Source organism: Orycteropus afer, unplaced genomic scaffold, assembly GCF_000298275.1.
Source record: "Orycteropus afer afer isolate SDZICR_OR568_19922 unplaced genomic scaffold, OryAfe1.0 scaffold00187, whole genome shotgun sequence".
In the NCBI taxonomy this organism is placed as follows: domain Eukaryota; kingdom Metazoa; phylum Chordata; class Mammalia; order Tubulidentata; family Orycteropodidae; genus Orycteropus; species Orycteropus afer.
Window position 1 is genome coordinate 3,105,433 of NW_006921774.1, and position 20,327 is coordinate 3,125,759.

Below are 20,327 nucleotides of genomic sequence, written 5' to 3' on the forward strand. Positions count from 1 at the left end.
CTGAAGCACTTGTTTCTGCCAAGTACTTTGGAAGACGGCTACCTGGCCAACTGACTGGAAGAGATTGATATTTATGCCCATTCCAAAGAAAGGTGATCCTCTAGAATGTGGAAATTCTCAAACAATATCACTAATATCACACACAAGTAAAATTTGCTGAAGATAATTCAAAAACAGCGAACTTCCAGAAGTGCAAACTGGATTCAGAAGTGAATGTGGAAAAAAGGGTATCATTGCAGATGCCAGGTGGATCTTGGCTGAAAGCAAAGAATAACAGAAAGATGTTTACTTGTGTTTTATTGACTATGCAAAAGCATTCAATTGTGTGGATCATAACAAGTTATGGATAACATTGAGAAGAATAGGAATTCCAGAACTCTTAATTGTACTAATGAGGAACTTGTACATAGAGCAGGAGGCTGTTTTCAAACAGAACAAGGGGACACTGCATGGTGTAAAATCAATAAAGGAATCTGTCAGGGTTGTATCCTTTTGCCATACTTATTCAATCTCTGCACTGAGCAAATAATCCAAGAAGCTGGACTATGTGAAGAAGAACATGGCATCAGGATTGGAGAAAGACTCACTGACAACCTGTGATATGCTGATGACACAACTTTGTTTGCTTTCCTAATTTGATCATGTTTTCAGAAGAGACCATTCCCTTGAGAAGGATATCATGCCTGGTAAAGTGGAGGGTCAACAGAAAAGGGGAAGTCCCTCAACAAGATGTTTTGACACAGTGGCTGCATGGGCTCAGGTGTAGCAAGGATCGTGGGGCTGGCAAAGGACGGGGCAATGTTTCTGCTGCACATAGGGTCGCTATGAGTTGGAGATGACTCAATGGCACCCAACAACAACCACAAAAAATATATATACATACACACACACACACACATGTGTGTATATATATATATATATATATATATATATAACAAATATATATGTATACATTACCCTGTAGAATATATATGCACATAACAACAACAACATATTATTTAGTATGTTATATTAATGTTTAAGCTACATGTTATATTATTATGATGATGATGAGAATATTTTTATTATTTTTCAATTAATGTAGGGAGAATGGACATTTCATTATGTATTATATTATATCTTTCCATGTGTGAAATCTTGGGAGAAGCTTTAATTCAAACTATTGAAATGAATTGTTTGTATTTTTATTTAAGATTTTTGCATCTGTGCTTACATATAGAATTAGTATACATTTTCTTGTCTTCTACTAATTTTTTTGGAGGGGTATCACAATTATAATAGCCACAGAAAATTATTCAAGTAGCTTTCTCCTTTTCTTTTCTCAGAGAGTTTTTGTTTATAATTTTTAAATGTGAGAGATATTATCTAGTGTTGAAAGCATGAGTCATTATGAAGACTTCTAAGTGTGGTATTCTCTTAGAAAAGGACAATTTTGAACTACCTATTCAATTTCTTCAGTGGAATAGGTTTATTCAGGATTGTAATTTTCCATAAGTCATTTTTGGTACTTTATAATTCTTTAAGGTGAGTTGGTGGCACAGTGGTTAAGCACTATGTCTGCTAATTAAGAGCTCGGAGGTTTGAACTCATCAGCCACTCCACAGGATAAAGATGTAGCAGTCTCCTTCTACAAAGGTTATAGACTTGGAATCCCTTTGAGGTAGTTTTACTCTGTCCTGTAGTGTTACTATGAGTAAAATGGATTCAATGGCAATCAGTTTACCAAAAATGGATTCAGTGGCAGTGGGTTTAATGGGTTTTATTTCTTGAGAAAACAATTTTATCTAAATATTCAAATTTATTGACATAAAATTTTGCAATTCATTCTCAAGCATTTTAAAATTTTCCACTCTATCAGAAATGATAGTACTTTGTTATTGTTATTGTTAGGTGCTGTCGAGTCATCTCTGACTCATAGCCACCCTATGCACAGCAGAACGAAACCCTGCCTGGTCCTGTGGCCCCCTCACTGTCTTTGCTACACCTGAGCCCATTGTTGCCGCCACTGTGTCAATCCATCTTGCTGAGGGTCTTTCCCTTCTGTGTTGACCCTCCACTTTACCAAACATGATATCATTCTCCAGGATAGCACTTTATATATCATACATTCATTTTAATAGATGCAGTTGATATTGTTCATTTTCTCTCTTTTGTCTTAAATAGTCATGCTAGAGGTTTTTATATATATATATATATATATATATATATATATATATATATATTAGACATTTTAGAAAAGAAAACATTTATCTTTTTTGATTATCATGAAAGGATTTATGTTTGTTTTTCATTTGTACATTAAATGTTAAGAATTGAGTTAGTCATACTCCATGATTCTTATACACATTTTCAATATTATTCTTCTGACTTTTGTTTTTGTTATTTCTTATTTTCTACTTTTGGAGATGTGTACTGTTTGTTTTTCTAGATTTTTTGATAGAAAACTTATCTCACTTTCAATGAGTCATTTTTTTTTTTTTTCTGAGTAAATGAATTTAACAGTAGAAATTACCATCGATTTGCTCCTGCAGTTGTGTCCTAGAAATTACGGTATGCAACTTAAAATGCATACTAAATATTTATTACTCATTGCCATTGAGTCAATTCTGACTCAATAGCAACCCTCTTTGGGTTTCAGTGGAAGTATATCTTTACAGAAGTAAATGGCCTCCTCTTCCTTCTACAGAGAAGCTGGTGGGTTTGAACTGCTAACCTTCTGGTTAGCAGCAGTCAAATACCTTAGGCACGGTGCCACCAGACCTCCTTAAATATTTATTAGATACTAAATATTTATAATCTACATTTGACTTTCTTTTACAAATTTACGTTTGACTTTCTTTTACAATCACTGAGAGTATATATTTTTAAGCTCTGAAAATTTGAAAATGCTTTTATTTATTTTATTTTACATGTACTGCAAAGAACAAATTTTAATTTGTGCCCTAATAGTTAATTTTTTGAAATGGTTCTGATACACTTGAAAATCAAAACCAAACAGCTGCCATCAAGTCAACTCTGATTCACAGCAACTGCATGTGCATCGGAATAGGATTTTCAATGATTTATTTTTCTAAAACAGATTGCCAGGCTTTTCTTTTGAGATACCTCTGGGTGGACTTGACCTCTTAATGTTTTGATTAGTAACCAAGCACATTAACTGTTTACACTATCTAGGGAATTCTGAAAGGAATATATAGTCCATAATTGGGTTGTTAATTTTTTTTTTTTTTTTTTATTGACTACCATTACATCTACAATAAAAACAACGTTTAACAACCCAATTATGGACCATATATTCCTTTCAGAATTCCCTAGATAGTGTAAACAGTTAATGTGCTTGGTTGCTAATCAAAATGTTAAAGAGTTTATTGACTGCCATTACACCTATAGGAGCTCTGGTAGCACAGTGCCTAAGGCACTTGACTGCTAACCAGAAGACTGGCTGTTCAAACCCACCAGCCACTCCTCGGAAGGAAGATGGAGCAATTTACTTCCATAGTGATACTTCCTCAGAAACCCAAGGAAGGGTCACTATGAGTCGACACATAACAACAAAAACATTACATCTACAAGGAGCCCTGGTGGCGCAGTGCCTAAGGCATTTGACTGCTAACCAGAAGTTGGCAGTTCAAACCCATCAGTCACTCCACAGAAGGAAGGCAGGGCAGTCTATTTTCCTAAAGATTTACAATCTTGAAAACCCAATGGAAGTTGCTATGAGTTGGAATTGACTGGATGGCAGTGGGTTTAGTTTTGTTTTTTATTACATCTATAATTTCATTCTTTCATTTTCTTTTCTCATATTGACCTTTTCTTGCATTGTGATTTCTTTTTATTTCTGCAAACATTTAAAATACTTGTTGTTGTTATGTGCCATCAAGTTGGATCCAACTCATAGCGACCCTTCCTTGGGTTTCCGAGGCAGAATCACTACTGAAGTAGATTGCCCAACCTCCCTTCTGAGGAGTGGCTGGTGTCCTTTAAATACTTACAGTCTTTAAAAATTGTTTTTGTTCTCTCCAAGATTATTTGATGCTCCTCTCGACTGTTCCTCCCAGTCATTCATTTTCTAATATGGTCTGTGAACTCATAGTAGAAAGACATTTTTCATGAAAAACCCCTGTGATTTGCTTTGGGTGCAGTTTCTCATTTGCATTCATTTTATCTTTATGAGCTTAAAGGTACTGAACCAATATTTATGCTATTTTTTTCCCTCCCTTTGGGGTCCTGAATTACTCAGGTGGCTTCAGTTTGGACATATTAGCATCTTCTGATTTCCTGCAGGTATGTCTGTTTCCATTCACAGGCCTAGGAAGATTAGAAGCATCACTACAGCTTTCTTGGGTCAAGTGGGCAGAGGATTTCTTACAAACAGCAATGCTAGTGGCTGCAGTACTATTCAAGACACAATTCCAGCTTCCAACTCACATGGAACTGCTGGCTGAATTGCTCTCTGTGTGGGCACTAATCCCTAGTACCAGCCATTAAGATCTATAATAGCTTCTGATTCCTCTGCAGTACTTTTTGCTTTTAATTTACCACTTTTAGTTTCCCTCCTAGGCTTTTCAGTTTGAAATTTACCTTCTGTGATATCAAGCAAATGTATTTACATTTGTTGGTTGATTTGTTTTTCCATTTGTAATCCAACATTTCTGTGGGATTTTGAATAAGGTGGGTATTTTGCATATAAACTGAGTTTACCTTGCTTTCCAAGACCAAAATCAAACCAAACTCACTGCCATCAAGTCATTTCCAACACATAGTGTGTTGGATTGGGTTCTCTAGAGAAACACAAAAACCAGCAAAGTATATATATATATATATATATATAGAGAGAGAGAGAGAGAGAGAGAGAAATTTATCTTAGATAAATGGCTCACAAGCGTGTAGAAGCCAACAAGTTCAAGCTGAAAAGTTTGTCTCTGGAGGGGGATGGGGCCCAGGGCCGTCTGGCTTTCGCAAGCACGGCAGAGGAGTTCAAGTCACAAAGTTCGTCTCTGGAGAGAGATGGGGCCCGGAGTCGTCTGGTTCCCGTAGTAGAGCCGAGAGAATCAAGCTGACACGCAGTGCGCTGGTCGCTGTTCCCAACAAAGAATGAATCCGAAAACCTCCAGGGCGAGCAGAGCTGCTCGCTCCAGGAAGTATATAGTCCGGAATGCTGTTCTTCCAGTTTGTCCCTGGGATAGTATTGCAGGTAGGCCACACCCCTGGGGAAACTCCCCCTAGACCCACCGGCCGCTTAGAACGCAGTCATGTGATCCATCATGGGAACCACCACTCACAACTGGAGTCCAGCCAAGTTGACACATCTTCAGCTATCACACATAGTGACCCTACTGGACAGAGTAGAACTGTCCCCATAGAGTTTCCAAGGCTTTGAATCTTTACAGAAGTAGACTGTTTCATCCTTTTTCCTGCAGAGCAGTTGGTATGTTCAAACCACCAACCTTTTGGTTAGTAGCTGAATGCTTTAACCACTATACCATAATAGCTCTTTGCCAGAAGATAGCGGATATATTTGTCCTCAAAAGAGCATATAAGACCTGAAAGGAATGGCTCTCATGTGGGTAGACCAGGCATTCTGCAGGTACACAGGAAACACTGGCTCAAGCTGGCTTATTATTGACTCTCAAATCATTCCACATATTTAGCAAAGAGTTAGCCCTGCCAGGCTACACAACTAAACCTTCCAGTATATCTTCATTCTTTTGATCTCTGAAATTGCTGAAGGACTGTATTTGACTTTCCAGAACCATTCCAGCTAATGCCTGCCCTGAATGGTGCCCACATTCATTTCCAGTTTACTATGTGCTTAGCCACCTGTGGGATAGATAATCTCTGTCCATCCCTACAGGAAAACATGACACTTTTGTTTTAATCTGCTGCTACTGGGACACTAGTTGTCCCAAATTTTTATTCCTTTGGAATTGGTGTCCTCTTTTTCACAGTGTCTAGGTCAGTTTGCAGGCTTGGTAACTTTAAGTGGAACAATTGATTGAACTTAATTGATATCTGAAGCTGCCAATGCTGTTTTTCAGGTTCTTTTTGTTTGTTTGCTTGTTTTGTTTTCCTGTCTGAAATTTCACAAACTTGAAAAAAATTATCAAGATAGTTTGATGATTTCAGACTTTTAAGGAATGCCCACCTTAGTTCTTTTTTTAAAAAAAAATGTTTAAAGAAAATTATCTAAACTTGAAGGATACTACATAATGGAAATAACACTTTATGAGTTCATTAGTCTCTAATATGATTTTTTTTTCTTCATTTTATTTCCAATAAGGGAAGCTTTTCCAAATGATGTATTTTGGAGGCTGCAGAGAAGGAATTATGAGTGGTTTCCTTGTGGTTATTATCAACCACTAGAGAAAAATTTAGCTAGTTTGCCATTTTCAAAGTCAAGAGATTACTTTGTTAATGTCTAGTCAGTTTATTTTCTCTTTGGTGAACTGAAGATTTGAGTGTGGTTACAAAGAAATGACTGCAGAAAGCTTAAATTGCTATAGAATGGCATTGCTCCAGCTGCAGAATTTCTTTGAAGTTGCTTGCAGTGAATGTGGGAATGTGAGTAAGAACTATAGTTCTGTCCTCTAGAACTGCACATTTATCCTAAACGAAAGCATTTGGTAAAAAAAAAAAAAAAAAACACCATTACCATAAAAAAATTGTTAATGTTTGTTTCCAGTCTTTTACAAAGACTGAAAATACCAAAGATTCAATAAGAGATTGCATGAATATATTGATGTTATCAATGTCAAAAACAGGGTGTGATCACATTACTCAGAGGATATAGATACCTCAACATGTAAATAATTTACATAAAGAACTAAAGTATTGAAATTTTATATAGGCAAAGGGGATGCAGTGGAAGAACATTGGATGGGAGTAAGGAAACCTGAATTTCAGTCCTGGCTTTGACAGCACTAAGCAGAGGGAACTTGGAAATCAACAAGCCACCCTCGGCTTCATTTCTCTCATGTGAAGTTCAACAAAACTAGAAAATCAGTAAGACAAAATTTATTGACCTTAAAATGTTAAACATGGTTACTTTACATCTAGGCAATAAAGCATGAACCCCTGAGCTCAAGAAACTCATTCTATTCAAGAAGGATAAAAGCCGCATGAGAAATCACCAAGAACATGGCAGTAGTAGAGAGATATCAGCCTGTGGTATTGAAAAACACCAGAATAAAGTTTAAGTTGGAGAAGGCGAGTTAATCAATAAAGGCTTCCAGATGAGATACAGGCAAATGTATCAGGAAAGAAGGAATCTCTGTATATACACCATTAGGAAAAGTAAGATAGATTAGTGATGAGGTGAACAGAGGCAAAAAGGGAGAAGTTCCCAAGCTGGGTGGGGATATTATCAAGGTATAGGTCAACCATAGGGAGCTCTGGTAGCATAGTGCCTAAGGCACTTGACTGCTAACCAGAAGGCTGGTGGTTCAAACCTACCAGCCACTCCTCGGAAGGAAGATGGGGCAATCTACTTCCGTAGTGGTACTGCCTCGGAAACCCAAGGAGGGGTCGCTATGAGTTGGGTCCGACTCGACAGCAAATAACAACAACAACAACAACAGGTCAACCATAAGGTACTGCACCTGAGAGCAGTGTGGAAGGGCTGGCAGGAAGAGTAGGACACCGGTTCTCTTGTGGGGCCCCAGAACACAGTATACCAGCTGGGGTGTGAATTACAGGAAGTCAGAGCTCAGCTAGTGTAAGAGAGACTGGGGTAGGGTGGAGTTGGCAAGCCCATCACTGAGAAGCACTGAACTGTCCTAGCTCTGAAATTGCACTGACTTCTTTGACTTTGGGCAGTTCTCGGTACCTTTCAGCCCAGGTTAATATATGTGCTAGCATTGGTTTGTATTACAGAAATTTCATGGGACCCTTTTTATTCTTATAAGTCTTTTATTTTGAAGAAGAACTTTGTTAGAGCTGAACAGAATGGAGAGAAGTGTTTGGTGTAGTAATGAGTCAACTGTCCCTGGACACATTCAGGCAGGTCTGCTTGACCATATTAGGCTGCTGAAGGGAGTGAATTCTATACCAGGTCAGCTCCTTTCATGGTTAAAATTCCATGATTTTTAGTAAATGGCAGTGAGAGAGGGCAGGTTGAGGAGATGCATCATGAAGAGGAGTTGGATCATCTTGAACACAGATCAGGAAAGACATTGCTGTCAACAACATGAGGATTCAAAGGATACCAAAACTATCTGCAAGAACGCTGCAGTGGCCTGAGTTACCAAGGATGAAGGAACAGAGGAAGGGAGGATTCTATTCAGATCAGAGCCAACTGGCTGAGAACTCATATAGAGGGAAGGGAAGATGATGACGGGGTTGTTCCTGGAATGAGAAGAGAGCCTCCTCGTAGGCAAACCAACACAGGGAAGACAAGCTCTTCCTTCCCTGCCAAGTTCATTGGGAGGTGGGATGGAATCTCTGGTTTATGATTCAATTTCATGCACTTTTACAGAGGCTATAAAAGCTGTTTGGGGCATTACTGGGAAGGCACAAACACAGCCCATTCAGTCCTGGTACCTAGAGCCCAGCGCCACGGGGAAGATGGCCCAAACACAAGGCAGTCAGGGAGTAGGCCCAAACTAAAAATTGAAGCACAAGATTTTGATTCAATCACTTGATGTTCCCCTTATATCTGGAAGCTTCAGTTTGTCCCTTGATCCTGATGCCATGCTAAACTTCTTCTGGAGGCTCAGGGGTGGATAGTCATCAGGGAAAGATAAAACTGAAGGATGGGATGAAATATTATTTGGTAAGGAAAGTAAGTTAAATTTCCATGGTTTTGAGTCTGGTGGCATAATGCCTAAGGTATTTGACTGCTGACCAGAAGACTGGCAGTTCAAACCTACCTGCCACTCCTCAGAAGGAAGACTGGGCAATCTGCTTCTGTGGAGATACTGCCTTGGAAACCCAAGTAGGGGTCACTATAAATTGGAATTTACTTGATGGCAGTGAGTTTGGTTTGGTTTGGTGTTAAAATAACCACATAAATAGTGCTGAGAATCTCAACAACTGCTTCCTAACCATTATGACAATGTATGACAAGACTAGTAGAGGAACAAACATGGTTTTCCAGGGGCACAGAGAGAAGAAGTAGGGTTGAGGATGAAAGGATATGGTTTGGGCATCACACAGCAGACAATATTAGCTTGAGCAGGCTTTATTTTAACACTCATTTGGAAGAAGACCCATAGAAACTCATCACTGAGTGGAGTTTGCTGCATCAGCGGTGGCATTCATGCCATTACCAGTTTATTCTAACCTGTGCATATCAATGTACATTACTCCACTACACATATGCACGTTTTCATGTGTGTCTTCTACTCTAACACCTTCTTTCCGACTCTTCTACTGCAGTGTCAGGCAAAGGCAACAAAAGATCAATGCAGACATATCCAGTTATTTAAAAAATGAAACTTTCTCTTTATTCCCAGATTCCTTCTCCTCCTCTTTGACATCTGTTGCTGTAGGCCTATCTTATGTCATTCTGAAGCCTGATCCCTCTGGGAATAGAGAGTAAGCAAAGACCAGAAGCCACTAATACAGTATTCTGGAGTTCCTAAAAAAGGACCATGCTGGGACAACTTTTTCAACTCCCAATAGTGAATGTTTGACACAAACACTATTTGTGTGTGTGTGTCACTTAATAGAGTCCCTTCTTTTTGTTTCTGCTCCCTGGTTCTTATCTGATTCTCATGTCTCTGCCAGCCTGATGCTCCAGTTTCTCCTCTCCTTCTATTTCAGTCCTCACTCTTTATGCTCACTGAGGCTCAACCCTTGATACTCAGAATCAATGAAGTTGGAACAAAGCAGGGGGGAAAAATGGGGTCTGGAGAGAAATAAGAGGCATGAGGAGGGGGAGGTTTCTGCCTCAAATGAGAGAGAAACTTTCTGATTAAGAAGCTGTGGTATGTTTTCAGAGACACTCCAGTTTTTGAAAAAAAATTACCTTGGAAAGGAATTGGGTAGATTAAAGGAAGAAATGAGACATAATACCTAAAGGCAGACTGAGACAAATGATGGAGTCATTCAATGTCAGGATAAGTAATATTTTAGGATTATCCTAGTTTCCTCTTTTCCTACTTATCTTGATCCTTGCTAAAATTTATCAAAAGGCTACTGTAGGGGAAAGTCACCAAGTTACCTCTCACAACTTGGATTTTCAGACTGTAGTGATTATCATTCTTTTTAATTTGCATGTAACTAAATGGCCTTGCTCCTAAATTACCACATGAAGGTTAGCCAGGAAAAACACATACATCTGCACACACACCCACACACACATACCCCAAACAAAAAACAAACTCACTGCCATGGAGTTGGATCCAACTCCTAGCAACCCTTCCTTGGGTTTCCAAGGCAGTATCACTACGGAAGTAGATTGCCAAGGAGTGTCTGGTGGGTTTGAACTGCCAGCCTTCTGGTTAGCAGTCAAATGTCTTAGGCATTACGCACATACATGCCTTATAAAACAAAACAAAAATGACCAAAACTGTTATAAAGTTTAACCAGTTGTCACTGAATTAATTCTGACTCATGATAACTCCTTGTGTGTCACAGTAGAACTGTGCTCCATAGTGCTTTCATTGGCTGATTTTTCAGAAGAACATTGCTAGGCCTTTCTTCCTACATACTTCTGGAGGGAATTGAACTTCCAACCATTGGGTCAGCAGTCAAATATGTTAGCTGTTTGCACTACCCAGGGACTCCGGTAAAGCTTAGCCTTGTTAATATAGTTTAGCTTATCTCTTGAAGATTTTCTTTCTCTGTGATTTTCTTAAGATGTTTTCTGGTATATGTGAGGGTTAGTTAACATGAGCTCCTGGCATTGGGAGAGCAGAGACCCCTAGCATTATGCTGGTCCTCACAGTTGCACCTTGTCACACTCTGGTATCAGAACCATGCCTACCTGGCCTCTGTGTACCCTGATGGCATCTCTGTTGAATCTGCTACTGGGACTATTTATACTTGGCTTTGACCTTGCTCCCAGGGGCCAAGGACACTTCCTTTTGTACAATCAGCCTTCTCTCAGATCTCCATGCAGCAGGCTCATGAAGTTCTTTCTTCCTTGTACCTCTTGTGGGTGATTCTTTCTGGGGTTTAACTTTTTTTTTTTTTTTTTTTTCTGTCAAAATGGGCCCCTGAATCTGAAGCCATCAGGCTCTAGCAACAGAGAGTAACCTGTGAAGATTAAGCTTGCATGTGCACGTGGGCTTGACCATGCTGCACCACTAAACTCCCTCTGATGAGGGCACACCCTCATTTGGTAAAGCAGTCCATGAAGCTTGTTGATACCTTTCTATACCTGAAGGAGTGTCTATGCAGAGGCCCTGCCACCAGTAATCTTCCTAACTCACCCACATCTCTCCCTTCTCTGGGTAGGAGTCCAGGAAAGGGAAATTGGAAAACACAGTTGATCACTTTATTTCCTTCAGCTTCTTTCTTTATTTTTCTACCAATCCTCCTGCATGGAAAGAGTTAGGCTTATTTGCTCTTCCATCTGTGTTAAGCTTCTTCTTCCCAACTGCAGCTAAATCTTGGGGGAAAGAGTGTTTCTCTCTGCATTTTGAATGAAATCTATGAGTTCAGTTATCCAAATTTGGTTCTCAATATGCCAAAGTGGAAGAAAAATGCAGATGCAAAATTTCTCTCAAGACAATAGTCTGATTGGCGAGGCTATTGCCTTGCTTCATAATGCAGTTCTCTTGGCATTCCTTCTTTAATAAACCCTAATCTCCAAACTGGGAGCTCTGGTAGCACAGTGCCTAAGGTACTTGACTGCTAACCAGAAGGCTGGCAGTTAAACCCACAAGTCACTCCTTGGAAGGAAGGTTGGGCAATCTACTTCCATAGTGATACCACTTGGGAAACCCAAGAAGGGGTCACTATGAGTCGGGTCCAACTGTACGGCACATAACAACAACAATCTCCAAACTGATCTCTCTCTCCCTCTCTCTGTCTATCTGTCTGTCTGTCTCTCTTTCTTTCTCTCTCTCTCTTTCACACACACATACACACACACACACAACCTTCCAACATATTAAACGTCCAGTACTTAGAAAGGCCAAAGAGCCTCATATTATTAATTTAACTTTTCTTTTCCCTGTACCTATAGATCCTGTCCCACCACTTGTCTGTCAGTTTGTCATACTGTAGTGGCTTGTGAGGAGCTCTGGTAGCATAGCACCTAAAATATTTGACTGCTAACCAGAAGGCTGGTGATTCAAACCCACCAGCCACTCCTCAGAAGGAAGACTGGGCAATCTATTTCCATAGTGATACTGCCTCGGAAACCCAAGGAGGGGTCACTGTGAGTTGGATCTGACTCGACAGCAGTGAGAGTTTGAGTGGCTTGTGTGTTGCTGTGAGACTGGAGGCCATGTTACCACTATTTCAAATAGCAGCAGGGTCACCCATAGTTGACAGGTTTCAGTGGAGCTTCCAGATTAAGACAGACTTGAAGAAAGAAGGGGCCTTCTACTTCTCAAAGAATTGGCCAGTGAAAACCTTATGAATAACAGTAAAACACTGTCTGATAGTACTGGAAAATTTTATGAATAGCCCTGAAACTTTGTGCAATATAGTGGCAGAAGATGAGGAAATGATGGGATACTCATTGAGATATTTCAACAAACGGATGCTGTGCTGGACGTACTTACTCGTCTATGCCAAGAAATTTGGAAGACAACTTACCTGGCCAGCTGATTGGAAGAGATCTCTATTTGTACCATCCCAAAGAAAGGTGATCCTACAGAATATGGATATTGAAAAATATCATTAATATCACATGCAAGTAAAATTTTGCTGAAGATAATTAAAAAATGGTTGCAGCAATATATTGACAGGGAGTGTCCAGAAATGCAAGCTGGATTCAGAAGAGGACGTGGAATGGGGGATAACATGCTGATGTCAGATGGATCTTGGCTGAATACAAAGAATACCAGCAAGATGTTTGCTTTTGTTGTATTGACTATGCAAAGGCATTCGACTCTGTGGATCATAACAAATTTTGGATAACATTGAGAAGAACGGGAATTCCAGAACACTTAATTGTGCTCTGGTGGCATAGTCTCTAGGGCATTTGACTGCTAACCAAAGGCTAGTGGTTCAAATCCACTAGCCACTCTTCAGAAGGAAGATTGGGTGATCTAATTCCATAGAGATACCACCTCAGAAACCCAAGGAGGGGTCACTATGAGTCAGATCCGACTTGATGGCAGTGAGTTTGTTATTTGTTTTTTAATGTGCTCATGAGGAACCTGTACATAGACCAGGAGGCTGTCATTAGAACAGAACAAGGAGATTCTGCATGATTTAAAATCAGGACAGGAGTGTGTCAGGGTTGTGTCCTTTCACCATAATTATTCAACCTGCGTGGTGAGCAAATAATCTGTGAAGATGGACTGTATGAAGAAGAACGTGGCATCAGGATTGGAGGAAGACTCATTAATAACCTATGATATGCAGATGACACAACCTTGCTTGCTGAAAGTGAAAATGCACTTCACTAATGAAGATTAAAGTCTGCAGTATGAATTACACCTTAACATAAAGAAAATAAAAATCTTCACAACTGGATCAATAAGCAGCATCATGATAAATGGAGAGAAGATTGAAGTTGTCAAAGATTTCATATTACTTGGTTCCACATTCAACACCTGTGGAAGCAGCAGTTAAGAAATCAAAGTATTGCACTGGGCAAATCTGCTGTGAAAGAAATCTTTCAAGTGCTAATGAGCAAAGGTGTGTTTTTTGAAGACTGAGGTGAGCCTAACTCAAGCCATGGTGTTTTCAACAGCCTCATATGCAAGTGAAAGCTGGACAATTAAGGAAGACCGAAGAAGAGTTGATGCTTTTGAGTTGTGATGTTGGCAAAGAGTACTGAAAGTACCATGGACTGCCAGAAGAATGAATAAATCTGTCCTGAAAGAAGTACAGCTGGAATGTTCTTGGAAGTGAGACTGGCCAGATTTTGTCTCATCTACTTGCTCATATTGTCAGAAGGGACAATTCCCTGGAGAAACATATCATACTTGGTGAAGGGGAGGGTCAGTGGAAAAGGGGAATACCCACAACAAGATGGATTGAGACAGTGGCTGCAATGATGGGCTCAGGTATAGAAAGAACTGTGAGGATGGTGCAGGAATGGACAGTGTTTCTTTCTATTGTACATAGGGTCTCTATGAGTCTTATCCATTTCCACTGTACCTAACAACAACGTGTTCTGCCTTCCATTACTCTGTCAGTTTGTCATACTGTGATGGCTTGCAAGTTTCTGTGATGCTGAAAGCTATACCATTGATATTTTAAATACTAACAAGGCAACCCATAGTGGACAGATTTCAGCAGAGCTTTCAGACTAAGACAGACTAGGGAGAAGGACTTGGTGATTTACTTCTGAAAACAATTAACTAGAGAAAACTCTATCCATGGAAGTAGAACACTTACGTGTACCCATAAGATATCAAGGGGTGTCATCTCCATCTTGCAAGGAAGAAAAAGTTAGAATAATACCAGAAGCACTCAGATAAGGGAGCAAAGGGATCAGGTCTGTTGTGAGGGTGGGATTGGAATAGTCAGAGTTTACAAGCCTGGAGAACAGCAGGCCAGGACAGAGCCTGTGGCAAGAACTGAGGTCCCTCAGAGAGGCTCAGGCCCTGGCCAAAGGCTGAGACAGAAGAAGAGGAGAAGTTACTGAAAGTGATAAGGGGAAATTACAGAAGCACAATCACTGTGACTTCCTAAGTGTTGCATATGAAAGGACCTGGAGAGGTGACGTGAAAGGGAAGGAGAAAAGGGGAGAGAGACTCTACAGATGAGTCAGTCCATGCCTTTGAGTCTGCATGACTAGAGAGATTTTAGAAGTGATAGCAGAAGAGGATGGAGAGTTGGGGGAAAGGGAATGAGATTAGAATCTGCATGTTCCTTTTAGGAGACAGAGGTAGGAGAAAACAAAAACACAAACTTTGAGGAGACAATGTGCAGACAGATGACAATTTAATAATATAAGAAATAACACTAACTGATGATACAATATGACACAAGATAGTGCACAGTTAGTAATGAGACAAGTGCTACTTATAAATCTGTAGTCATAAGAAAGGTGATAGGAACAATATGGTAACACCTCTGATTTTTAAAGCACAGGCTGTTTTTTGTTGTTGTTGTGGTGGTTGTTGTTCTGGAATCCCTCCTCTCTTGGTCGGGTCAAACTTACTTATCTATTAAAATTCACAATTCACCTTTCCCAGGATTCTCCTGGGAATCCTCCCTATCTCCTCCTCCAAACCCTAGCCTTACATGGACTGTAGGACAGAGGATTGCTCTGTGCGATCATGGTCTCTGTGTACTTCATCTACCCTCTTCCCTGATTCTATGTGTCCACCTCTAGCGTCAGACTACAAGCTCCTTGAGAAGCACAATTCTGGCACCTCCAGTGTCTGCTATACCATGGATTCTCAGGAAATGCATAAATGAGCCCAGTGGGTTAAGAGTTTCCAGATCTCTGGGACTGAACTTCTTATTCTCATTTCTCTTTTTTAAAACGTTGGTTTTTCAAAATCTCCATTTAGCTGATGAGGAAACAAAACTATAGAGGTCAATGCACATGACTTGCTGATGTTTGGTTTGTAATGACACCTTGTATTGAAAGGACAACTCATTTTGATGCAGAGCTGTAGTATTTTCAAAATAACTAATGTATAATTTAAAATGGGCTGTTTCAGGTTTTAGTTTTTAATATAATTAATATCCCAGGGAAAGGAATCTAGATCAAAGGGACAGCACTGGGACATCTGTGCCCAGGGGCTGTGCTGGCCTCTTCTCACATACCTACTGTCTTAAGTACCTAGTGCTGCCATAACATTATTACCACAAATGGGTGGCTTTAAAGAACAGACATTTTTTTCTGGTAAGTCATGAGGCTAAAAGTCAAAATTCAGGGCTTGACACTACAAGGAGGGCCTTTTTTTTTTTTTTTTCAGATTCTAATGGCTGCCAGCAATCCTTAGATGTGGATGCTTCTATCTTCAGGGACTGTCTTCCTCTTTTCCATTTGCATTTCTTTGTTCTATTCAGAAATAATTATATTTAGAACACACTCTAAACATAACAAAGAAACACCTATTTCCAAACAGGATTATATTTTCAACTATAGGGGCAAGGGTTTCAATACATATTTTGGGGCACAAAATTCAAGCCATAACACCCAATCACAGCCAGTGGACACTCACTGACTGGCTTGCCTGGTCACTGTCTCTAATGGTCCAGATGTCATCCTCACTGAGAGTATCTCACAGTCCAGACCAACCACCAACCTGCCAACAGGAGGCAAAGTAGGAGCAGTAAGCAGTTGTTAGAGAACAAAACACTTATTAAAATATATGGAGGGAAGTTGTTTAAGGTATCTTAAAATTCATTGAGAGCTCTGCTTTAGTCTGAATTCAGCATCAGAAAACAGATGCTGTTTAACACCCTCAGGCCATTTATGACATGGAATATATCACCTAGCAGTACATAATGCCTTTTTTCCTTCCCATTCAATTGCTCATTTACTCAGGTACTCCTCAAAAGTTAAATATTTTACTTATACATTAATCCATGTATTCAATAACATTTACTAAGTAACTTCTTGTCAGACCAAAGTTCTAAGGATAGAATTTAAGCTCTCCTTGAATTCTGGCTATATGGAGAAGACCTCTGCTCTCAATGAGAATATTGCCTTGACGGATTAAGGAGAAATTTCTAAAAGTAGAATTTAAACAGACTTTTGAGGATGAATCACACTGCTCACCAGATCAACAAGTGGGAGAAGGTGAATTACAAGGAGAAGGCTAGAAATATCAAGGCAGAGAGGAGCAAGAACACACCAGGTGTCCAGGGACATGAGACTAATTCAATATGTGTGAAAGGCAGAGCAGGATGAGTGGGAGCTGTGGAGGTAAAAGAGGTTGGAGAGGTGGGTGTGGCAAGTTCACAGAAGGCACTAATAGTTTGGATGGTATTAGTAGTGCACTAAGTTCAGTTAGTCAACAGTTTATTAGCTGGGATGCTATTGGGCAAGGCACCACTTTTCTTTATTGTGTGGATTGTCCCATCAATTGTAGTAATTGTAGATTTTGATAACTGAGCACCCTTCAGTTATTATAACAATGAAAAAGTATCCCCACGAATTTCCAAATGCCATCCATACCCCTCTCGCCCCTGGATACGGTGAAGAATAGTCTTGGGTTTAGAATTGGAGGAGCAAGGCTAAATTGAGGGACTGGTCCTTGGAGGGGAAGAAAAAAGTAGACAGAGGGATACAGTATATGTGGCTTTAAGGCTCCTAGAGGGCTTAGATGTGATTCCTGAAGGCTTTGGTATTAGGTATGAACTAGACAGCAGGAGTCAGCTGTGGAAGTCTAAGTTAGTGTTCAGAGTACTTGAACAGGAATAAATGCAGATCCCAAGTGAAGTAGCTGGCAGGATCTTGACTAGTGTCAGGGCCCAGTCTGGGTGATTGGCATTCAGCACAGTCTACCTAGCCTTTGAACTGGAGTGTTAGGTATAAATGGGCCAATGCCCAGGTAATTGGGAAAAGAGACAGGCCTAGTTTCAACTCTTGGCTTTACCATAACTAGCTGTGTATCTCTAGGTAAGTTACTTCATTTTTATTAGCCATGGTTTCCTAATTTTAAACAAGGAAAGTAATACCTACCTAATAATCTTGATACAAATTTTAGGTGAAATGATGAATATAAAGCATAACGAATTAAGGAAAGTTGATCCAATGGAAAAAGAGGCTGTCCATGATATTGAATGTCAAATAATTTATATATTTCTATTTTCCTGAGAGTCAGTGAGCACACAGATCCAGGTGTAGGCCCTGCACACTGCGTATCAGAGCAGTGACAGTGAGTCTACTTCCCTACTTCAGTCATACATTGGGCTTAGGCTCTGACCTAGTTTGCATTTTGTATGGAGACTGATAACCCTCTTCAAACTTGATAGGTAGAGGAATATTTTCTTGGTAGAAAGGATTGGATAGATCTTAAAGGCATGACTTTAGTGATACAATGTTCACTTTCATATTGAGAGATCTCTTATATATCATGCTGCTACCATTTACTTTGTTTCTCTACCCAAATATTTTCCTTCATCAAAGTCCAGGAGGGTAAAGGCCAGTAAGGGAAAGGAACTCACTTCCCATTTAACAAACACTTGCCTTCTGTCTTTCTGTTCTATTGCTATGTAACAAATTACCACACATTTAACAGGCTAAACCAACCCCCAATTTTTTATCCCACAGTTTGGTGAGTCAGAAGTTGGAGTAGGTTTGGCTGAATACTCTACATAGGGCATCAGAAGGCCAAAATCAAACTGTCTGCTGGCTTAACTACTATTATGAGTCTCTGGGAAGAGTCTGCTTCCAAGCTCATTCAGGTTGTTGGCAGAATGTGGTTCTTTGAGGTTGTAAGTCTGAGGTACTTGTTTCCTTGCCAACTGTCAGCCTGAAGTTGCCTTCAGCTCGTAGAGACCACCCATATACCTTCTCAGGTGGCCTCCTCAATCTTCAAAGCAGCAACAGTGTGTGGAGTTCTTCTTACCCTTCAAATGTCTCCAACTTCCCCTTCTGCCTTTAGCCAGAGAAAGAACTCCACTGTTAAGAGTATATGCATTCAGGTCAGACACACCTGAATAATCTCCCATTTTAAGATCAGCTGTACCACATACTACAATCTAGTTATGAGAATGATAGCTCATTCTATTCACAGATTCTCTGGATTCAGATAGGACATCTTGGGATGACAATTCTCCTGCCTAGGTCTCAATGTCTCTTCAAAGAACCTGCCACCTATTCAAGTAATTGATTCCAAGAATGCCCATCTATTCAGAAGAGGAATTCACATCTTAATACTTAAAAGCTGAAGAAGGGACAGAATCTTTAAACTTAAAGACCAAAAAGAAATACTTAGGATGAAGTAAAATAAATAAATGATGATTAACATCCAGGCAACTGTTGGTGAAAAAAAAAAAAAAAAAGAAAAGAAAAAGAATAAAAGAAAAGAGCATAATACTCAAAATTTTCCTGAGATAGAAACAATTAAAAAATAAAGAAATAAAAGTAAAGAAATATACCTACAAAGTCTTGAAGATTAGATTAATACCTAACTTCTCTTTGGTACTGTTGGATACTAAAAACAATGGGACAAGTCTTTTCAAAATTATGAATTAAAATTATTTTGTAATTAAAATGCTATAGGTAACCAAAACTAAAATTCAAGTAGAATTTTTAAAATAAATTTCTGAATAAAATTTTAAATAAAATAAAGGTGTTTTTTTGCAATACAATAACTCAAAAACTTTACCACTAAGTAAATCTTCCGAAAGACTTGTTCGAGCATAAATTCTGCTTAAATGAGTAATAAATCCAAGAAAGAAGAAGATACAGATTTTTTTAAAAAATAGTTTTGGAAAAAACAAAAACAAATAAAACCAGACCTCACAAAATCTAGCAACCAATAGAACTATGGTTAAGGTGATTATTTTTACATAATTAATTTAAAAATATTTATTACCAATCTGGATCTTAATTTGGAAAGTGGCAAGAATTAAAAAGAGGAAGAAAGTAAAATTTTACTAAAGTTTTTGTCTAGTTCAAGGATATAGATCTCTATTGGCTCTAGAGATTTATATGTAATGCAATGATTTAAAAGTGTGCAACATAAAAATTTAAATAGGATGTACAAACATTAAAATGTAAGTTGAACAAATTGAACAAAGAAAAATACTCAGTTTAAAGAAAGGCAGGAAAAGAAACATCAGGAAAACATATTAAATAGAAAATATTACATGAATGCAGGACAAACAGGAGTGTATAATTACAAGGGTCACAGGAGGAGGGTTGCAAGGTAGGAAGGGGAGGAGACTGGGTTAGGGTTGGACACGATGAATGGGGAATGAAACTAAATGTACACATGACGTTGAATGTAAAACAAGCTCTTAAAATAAAAATAATAATTAAAAAAATAAAAAAAGGAAGTGAGAAAAAAAAGAAAATATTACGTGAATGCACAAGTAAGTCAAAAGACATAATTACAATGAATTAGAAAGAAAGAGCTCTTTCAATCAGATAACTTCTCTGTGCTGTTTAAAAATGACACACTTAAAACAAAATAAAACACAAAAAACTAAATTAAATTTACCCATACCAGGCACATTCTTACAGTACATAAGCCAAAGTAGCAATATTAATTTTAGACAAGACATAATTTTTTTTTTTTTTTTATTAGGATTTGGGTGAAGATTTACAGAGTAAATTCACTTTT